Below are 8,915 nucleotides of genomic sequence, written 5' to 3'. Positions count from 1 at the left end.
TGTGTTACACGACAAGACACTAATAACATTTTGGTCTGAAAAGATGAGAGAGAAAAACAGGTAGGCTTAGGCGAGGAAGAGAGCTTGATTTTAAAATGGTATAGGGCTGGAGACTGGTTTCATCTGCTACAAATATTGGTCAGTGACGAGCCCATGGGAACAGGGTAATAAACCATCAGATTAAATAAAAGTTTCGGAATTTCTTAACCAATGAATTTACTTAAGTTCTCAAAAAGGACTCAGTTCCATGAGTTATTGGGTATTAACATCGGTCACTATGTTGTCTGATCGACGGAACACGGGAGAATCTACAAGCCTTTGCAGGTATAGGCTTCGAATTGCATATTCATTATCAATTTACAACAAACTTCTACTCCAAACTTATACTCTTCACGTAATATTCACGTAAACACTCCCTCCCTTTCATGGACTTTTTAACATACATCACCAAATCAGTCGTTGTTTACATTCCCTACAGAACGGATAATATTTTGTAAGATGAGGTACCGACTAAATAGTAAGTAAATAATATATCTCCAATACCAAAATCAATAGTTAATTATAACAAAATTTAATACTATTACTCTCATATCATTTTCATATTAACATTAATATTACATCTACATTACGAGCCTCCAATTTGCCCGTGGAAACACAACAAAATCGCAAAAACCAATAACTGACTCGATGATGTAAAGCATCCCTTGAAGGATTTTAATCTTGCTTTATACTATAACTTTCGTTTTATATAGTCTAATTTATTGCACTTTTACGCCAAGTAATTAATATTATTGCATCCAATTTTACTAGTACTGCAGTTCAGTGGTATATATATGTTGGCCATTTATTTGCCTGATGATGGCTTTCAGTAGCCGAAACATGTAGCAGAGCCAGACTTGGCACTGACCTTAATACAGTGCAATCTGATTTGTGATATAGTTGTTCTGTGACGGTTTCAATAAAGAAATTGTATATTATAACATAACAGGATGCATGATATGAAAATTATAAATGAAGGACATTGAAGTGGGTGAGACAAGTAGCACGCATAGGAGAAATGAGAAATTGGCCTTCGGGTTTCAGAAAGGCAGGAAATTTCTTGATCAGCATAGCAATTATCAACTTTTAAAAAAACACACCACATCATTAAGTTGGCTGTCACTTGAATCCTATTAATTTAGCCAGTTTTCTGGTTGGAAAACAAGTTTCTGTAAAACGGATAGGCTATACTGACTACCAGTCCATTAACTGATTAGTGTAAAATAACCGCAAACCTAAATGTAGAGTATTTATTATTGCTAGTGGGGTGGGACTAAGTCCCCTGTACTGCGCCCACTTCTGGCCTACTGTACCAGCCTCAGATGATAGGTGAGGGTGATTGTGGGGCAATTGGTGGAATGAAGATTGGCAGGGGAAACCGAAGTACTTGGAGAAAACCTGTCCCAGCGCCACTTTGTCCACCACATATCCCACTTGAACAGACCCGGAATCGAACCCGGGCCGCCGCGTTTGGAAGCCAGCGACTAAACGCTTGAGCTATGGCGCGGCCTGCGCAGTTCAGTTACAGCTACAAGATGGCAGTGAATTTGATTCGTAATTTTAGTAATTTGTGCGAAACGTTGACATGTGCTGTCATAATAATGTAGGAGTAATTACTTTCTAGATTAACGAGGCAGTATCTGCTGCATGTAACAGCCTTCCCTACTGTCGTCAAGTCTTGTAAGAACAGTCCAGTACGTTTTGAACACCCGACAGTTTAATAGTTTCTGCATTATAATTATGCAGCGAAATTCCTCTTGCTATAAAATGGCTAATACTTCGTATATCTGCGAAGCGCAGAAATGTTAAGAACCGCTCTTCCGGTTCGCTGTTCCTTGCAGTGTTGTTGCCGTAAGAGACATGCTGTAAAATGGTAAGGCAAATCTATCCTTGTAACAGGACGTGAAGAGATATCGAGGCTCCCATATTTTCTAGACAATCGGCTTACAGATGGCGGTGAGGCCGTCAGTCTTACACGCCGGCCGCCCTTTAGGCCCCAGGAAGTCTCCTGGTACTCATTTCTGCTAGAGGCTCAGTCGACCCCAGGGCCATAGTGTGGCTGGAAGGATGAGGTAAATTGAATACATCCTGTAACCTAATCGAGAATCGAACCCCCGACCTCCTGGCTTCTAGCATAGTGTCTCAACCAAGAAATTGAAGCAGATTATATTCTCGGAGTCCTACCGACGGTCAAATTAAGAGCCTGAAGCGAAACGAAGCGTTTCACGGATACCCTATGCTCCAAGTGGGAGCAACAGGAATGAATGAATGGAGGAAGAAGAAGACCATATATAGCGAAATACGCGCAGAAGCACATGAAAGTCTTTATGAAGAGCCACTGAACATGTTCGACCTCAATTCCTCCGTTGCCTTTAGTCCACAAGCGAACTATACCGACAGAGCGACCGCCGCTTGTCGGCGAAGTTAGTGCCAACTTTTGAGGATAGAGGGTGTCGCGTGGTCAGCGCAACGCATTCCCACAGCCGTTAATCTCGGTTTTCCAGACCGCGTTCCTCAATAAACACTGAAAATGACTTCACAATATTTCGGGGCCAACTCATCTGGTACATGCGCCTAAAACAGTGGTGCCGGAAATGTGCATGTAGGAGTACATCTGTATCCGGTGCACAGGCAACAGAAGTAGCAAGAATTGCGTAGTTCCCAAGGAGTACCAAATTTGGATTTTAAATTTCGATGTGAACTACCTTAGGGCCATTCGTTGCGAATAAGCAACCAATAAATTGATCAAATAGTGAATCTGGACACTTGTGATTCTGGCATCAAGAGCGTCTTTCAGCCGCGCAAGCGTGGTGAACCCCGCTAGTTCGACACCTCCGTTTTCAGTTTGAACCATGTCCCAGGGTAACTCAAGTTTTACGATAGTTGTAAACTATTCCTCGGGTGTCCGGTGGTCAAAACGTTGATCACAGTATTACTGTTCCCGGCGTAGAATACCGGCCAGTTTTATGGACAACCATGTGAGGAATGGGAAATTTCTTTTTCACGAGTTGGTATCCTAGATCTATGTGATAATTACACACGAGATGCTATGTAGTTAATTACTGGAGCGTTTAAAGTTTAATTATAACCCTCTGACGAGAAAAAGCATATATGTACATATACACAAAGATAGGATGAATAAAGTACGCAAGTAAATAAAAGCCTATAATTGTTGTAACACCCCATTATGCATTCACTTTGAAACAGGGCAATCGATCCATGAGACACATAACGTGGGTGGAGAAAATAGAAAACTGCCGTATAGTGACACACGAATACCGGCAGCTCGACTGACGAGAGGACTGCGATAATGTAGGGCTCTTCTCTATCTACTGAGTCGAGACGATAGCTCAGTCGGTAGAGCAACGTGCTACGGATCGATTCCCGGCAGTACACGATTTTTCTCTTCTCCACAGAGTCCAGACCGGCTCCGGTGTCCTTCAAGCCTCTTATCCAATGAGCACCGGATGTTCTTTCGCCGGAAGTAAAGCAGCAGGAACGTGAAGGTTACCATTCATCTCAATCACGTGCCGATGTCAAGAATGATGGAGCTATACCTCCAATCCGCCATCTGTCTACACGGCATAATGCTTAAATAATTAAGGGCAGGGACACCTTTACCTTTACCTCCTTAGTCTAGTTTTCATTGTGTTTCTGAAAACGAAGCTAACTAGACAAACGCTGCCAGCAGCAAGTCGCCGTGAATATGTTACCACTGCTGGCATTTGTCTCAGCATCAGAAGGGCTTACTCTAGAGCCAGAGCCAGTCATCCTTAAGGTGAATATTATGTTTCCCAAATCATGGCTTGCGTGAAATTTTGCATGTTAATCACTGAGTCAGACGATCAGTTAGCGAACAAATTGTGTGGTCAGTCACTTCGCTACTTAAACACTAAATCATTTAGATGGGTAGGTAATTATGAAATCATTCGATCTCTTAGCTGGATACATAGATTTTTCTTTGGGTGGGGTGAGACTGAGTCCACTAGTTACGGCGCTCACTAATAGGAATTTCTGTACCATCCACGGATAGATGAGTATGGAGCGTTTTGTGGAATGAGAACTGACAGGGGAAACCGAAGTATTCGAAAAAACCTGCCCCAGTGCCACTTTGCCCATTACAAATCCCACAAAACCTGACTTGGGTCCGAACCCGGGCAGTCGCGATGAGAAACCGGCGATTAACCGCCTGAGATACGGCACGACCAGCCAACTTTAATGAGAGAAGATGTATTTAAAATACTGAACAGATTTCACAGACTAGAATTATTCGTACGTTAAATTCAGCATACAAAAATATTACGTACGGTCGCCATGTTACATTTTACATTTTTAAAAGAAACTACCTTCAATAAATGTTGCATAATATTTCTATCTCCTTACACAAGTTCAATATTTCTTCTCACGTTTGAAGATTACTGTGGTGGGAATACGAACTGCGATAATACCACTACAGTTGTAACCCTCACGCTCTTCTCTGATAAACGATCAAATTGCATGTCTTTCAACGTCTCTCATTAAAGACAGATCGCAGCACGCATCGACTCACGCCATCGCCTGCTGCGTAGTAGTAACTTGGCCCTTCTGCACAAACCGTACGTCCTATTACATGCACTCGGAGGATAATTTTAAATACAGTCCCTTCAGGATTTCTTAGATGGCAGTGAATCTCTGCAACCAAGGAAAGTTTTATTAAATTCCTAACAATTTTATATATATATATAACAAATACTCTGCGCTCTAATAGGTACCATTTATTAATTCCACAAAGTCACGCCATTCTCAGCCATATACTCTGTCATATAGTAACCTATTCATTACCTAAAACTGCAGTGCTACAAACTGTTAACTATGATAACTAAACGTGAAGAGCAGGAAAAGTATATTGGCACAATGAACGCAGCCTATGACATAAACAAAAGTTATTTAATAGTCTTACTTCGGTTACTCTAAACATTATACAACAAAAACAAACTCCGTGGCCTATAGTCCGCAAGTGGACTACACCGACCGAGTGACCGCCGCTTGTCGGCAAAGTTAGTGCCAACTTTTGCAGATAGAGGATGTCGCGTGGTCAGCGCAATGGATCCCCACGGCGGATAATCTCGGTTTTCTAGATCGGAGCCGCGATTTCCTTGAAACAGCTCCTCGATTATCCTCACGAGGCTCAGTGGACCCCGTTCCAGACCCACTACTCAGAAAATCTGGTAGCGCCGGGAATCGAACACAAAGAGGTATGATTCCGTTAAAAGTCCAAGTAACATTTGGATATTTGGAAATAATACGTGTACTTGGCACGGTTCACACTTCTGCCGTGAATTCTCAAAACGTTTCAGCTGAAGCTCATATGATCGAATGATGTACCTAAGATCTCAGTCACATCTTCAATTCTTTATCTTCAGATCAGGCTGTTATAATTCTTGTACGAAAAATAAAACGTTAAATAACTCCATACAGCAAATTATTTCTTAAGAAGCTGATAGTAGCGAAATTACACACTTTCCATGAAAAACGGATTCATCTAGAGCCCGTTACTGGGCTTTTTAAGTTCTCTCTTCTACGTCTGTCTCTCCCAAGTGACCTCTTCTCTTCGGGTCTTCTGACTGAAATGTTGTATATAGTTCTCACATCTCGCGTGCGTACCCCATGACACACCCATCACACGGCCCTTCATTTAATTATCCTAATAATGTTTTACGAAGACTACAAACGACGCAAAACACCATCGTCCAGTTTTCTCTCCTTACCTACGCTTCCCTATCTCGTGGGCCTAAACGTATTCCTCAGCACCACTTCCTTCCGCTACGACATATCTGTTCATACGGTTCTTCTGAAGGGAACATGCAATTGCATTATATCGTTATACACGACAAGTTAATAATGAATACCAGCTATCTGATGACAAGTATCAAACATTTCTTCGTCACTGTCGCGAGCCATATGTAAATTTCGAAGTGTAAGATCAATACCCCTTGTTCTTATGCATCACGCCACGGCGTAATCAGAACTGCCTACAAACAATCAGAAATTAAAAACAAAGGTTACTCGGAAATTCTAACACTTTTAAGTACATGTACTATTATCGATTGATGTTTTTGTGAAGTGGGAATCGGGAGCCGTGATAGCGACTGGCTGGACGACCGAGGGGTCGGAGTTCGAGCCCCGTTAGTATCAAGAATTTTCTTTTCACCACGTCATCCAGACCGGCCCTGGGAACCACCCAGCCTAATATGCAATGGGTACTGGAGTCTATTTTCCCGGGGGTAAAGTGTCCGGGGCATGAAGCTGACCACTCACGTCCAGCTAGTGTGGAGGTCAAGAAAACGTGGATCTATATATCCACTCCCCCATACGTCTTCATGACGTAATGCTTAATTAGTTAACCACAGGGACAAATTTACTTTTATCTCTTTTACTGCGAAATAGAACTAAAATGATCAATGTCATGTTTGTTCTATCTATACAATTTCCATAGCCCAATACAGGCTTTTTCAGTTACTGCGAATAAAAGTGGGTTCTCGGAGTGTTTCCAGAAAGTAATTTTCGCCCCGAGCAGACTGAGGTGGTCGGTCCAAACTCGGCCGAGACAGAGGTTATTCTGACTGAAGGTTTAGGTGACTTTCCCCAGTCCTTCTACGCAAGCGCCGAATTGTATCTCGAACAGGCCGAACTATTTCGAATTCGTTATCCACCATTCATACCAGCGTTCGCTAGTGCATAATGAGAGATACAGTCAGTATCATAATCTCAAATAAAATGCTGTCGGCTTACCTTAAGTACAATCTCCGAGTTCTACAACTGGGCAGGTGAAGATGAATTCTTGTAGAGAAGATTCCTGGAAGCAAACGCAAACGTTTAATTTTATAGCACGGAACTGGAACGCTAGTTTGGACAAAACTATTGCCGTAGGGAACACTTTACAGAGAAGATGCAGCATTTTGAAAGGATAAAGTCCTAAAAACTCGGATGCCCAAAATGACTCACGTCAGCAGCAGGAGCAAGATAATTGCTGTGCGGCGCATAAATTATTAACTGTGCCGGCAAGGCGTTAATGCGGCCTTAACACCAAAACATAAAACTTAAGAGCCATGCGAAACGTTGCAACTGTGCTGTCATAACTTCCAGCAACACAGTTTGAGAGAAACCAAGTCTTTAAGTCTCTTGGCTCACGTTTGCTTGTAACAGACTGTCATTAAGAGAGATAAATCGAACGTCTACAAAAAAGACTGCGTCTCAATTACTGTTAACACAGCTTCCATGCATGCAAAAGTTAGACTACACCGTCGAATGATAGATCGATTGATGAATTTTAAAGGATGTGAATTGATGGAAGCGTGTGTGACCTCTTCCAAGGTAAAAGGTAAAATTATCCTTGTTAACAGGCTGTGGAGGCCCATAGGGTTGTAAGACGTCGAGGCTCTCACATTTTCTAGATAATCGGCTCACAGATGGGTATGAGGTTGTCAGCCTTACGCGCCGGCAGTCCTTTACCTACACAGGAAGACTCCTGGTACTCGTTTCTGTTAGAGGATGAGACGACCCAGGGCATAGTGCGGCTGGAAGGTTAAGGTCAATTAAAAAATCCAGTGACCTCATCGTGAATCTAATCCGCGACCTCCCGGCTTGTAGCATAGTGACTCACCAAACTACGCTGCCTTATGGTACTGTCTCTTCGACTAGATGGAATAAGGAAAACAGCAAAAACGACAGAATTGCCGGTCACGGGATCTAGATTCGAGCATGGGACCACATACGAAGTGTTCTCTTCCATTCAGACGATGATCGGCAAAGTACCTGAATATATGGTTTTGCATTTGATATGAACGCCTCCCTCTAGCTGTTTAGTAAAGGATTCGTAAGACAGGAGAGCAGCTCAGATGGGATGTGGCCTACAGCTAAGATTTCAACTGTCGAAGTCCCTGTAGGTGTGAAGTTGTGCCTACTTAAATACATGTGAATTTGAATGTCTTATCTTTAGTTGGTTGAGGCACTATGCTACAAGCCGGAAGGTCTCGGGTTCAAGTCCCGATGAGGCACTGGACTTTTTTTCAGTTGACCTAATACTTCCAGCCGCACTATAGCCCTGGGGTCGACTCAGCCTCTAACAAAATAAGTACCAGGAATATTCTTGGGGGTAAAGGGCGGCCGGCACGTAAGACTGACAACCTTGCCGCCATCTGAGCCGATTGTCTAGAAAATGTGGGAACCTCAACATCTCACAACCCTGTGGGCCTTCACGGCCTGTTACAGGGATAGCTTTACCTTCTACTTTTTATCTTTATAGAAGGGGGCACGCGGTAGCGTAGTTGGTTGAGGCGCTATGCTACAAGCCGGCAGGTCGCGGGTTCCATTCCCGATTAGGTCATTACATTTTTCAATCTACCTAATCCTTCCAGCGACAATATGGCCCTGGGGTCGACCCAGCCTCTAAGTGAAATGAGTACCAGGAGCCTTTCTATGGGTAAAGGGCGGCCGGTGCGAAAGGCTGATAATCTCACCGCCATCTGTGAGCCGATTGTCTGGAAAATGTGGGAGCCTCGACGTCTCGGACCCCCATGGTCTTCCGCGGTCTGTTACAGGGATAGTTCTACCTTTTCCTTTGGCTATCGTTATAGGATTTTCTGCGTGAAGGTGATTGGTTCAGCTGCCACAATTTAACGCCTGACATACAGTTCTGCGATAATATGCCGAAAACGCCTGATTCATGTAATTTAGTGCAGGTACGCAGATATGAGCCTATTGAAATCTGTATTAAGTCCTGACCTGTATGTTGGACGACGGGGCCCTGCGTCGTAATGACTCCAAAGCATATTGCCGAAATGCGCCGCCAGCGCCTTGCCGTTATTCTCGCTGTTTTTGTTGTGCCAGGAGCAGCC

General features: G+C 43.2%; 1 protein-coding gene across 1 annotated transcript in view; it reads right to left on the bottom strand.

Moving 5' to 3' along the window:
- Positions 1-8,915, bottom strand: part of LOC111872495 (protein turtle) — a 480,259-nt gene that overhangs the window by 331,494 nt on the left and 139,850 nt on the right. Inside the window, exon 2 of the mRNA XM_023866469.2 lies at positions 6,811-6,874. The gene's annotated coding sequence lies outside the window, so the exon portion shown is untranslated. The remainder of the gene's footprint in view (positions 1-6,810; positions 6,875-8,915) is intronic.

The sequence above is a fragment of the Cryptotermes secundus genome, unplaced genomic scaffold (genome assembly GCF_002891405.2).
Source record: "Cryptotermes secundus unplaced genomic scaffold, Csec_1.0 scaffold537, whole genome shotgun sequence".
NCBI lineage: Eukaryota > Metazoa > Arthropoda > Insecta > Blattodea > Kalotermitidae > Cryptotermes > Cryptotermes secundus.
The sequence above is the reverse complement of the archived record's forward strand: the minus strand, read 5'-3'. Positions and strand labels throughout refer to the sequence as shown.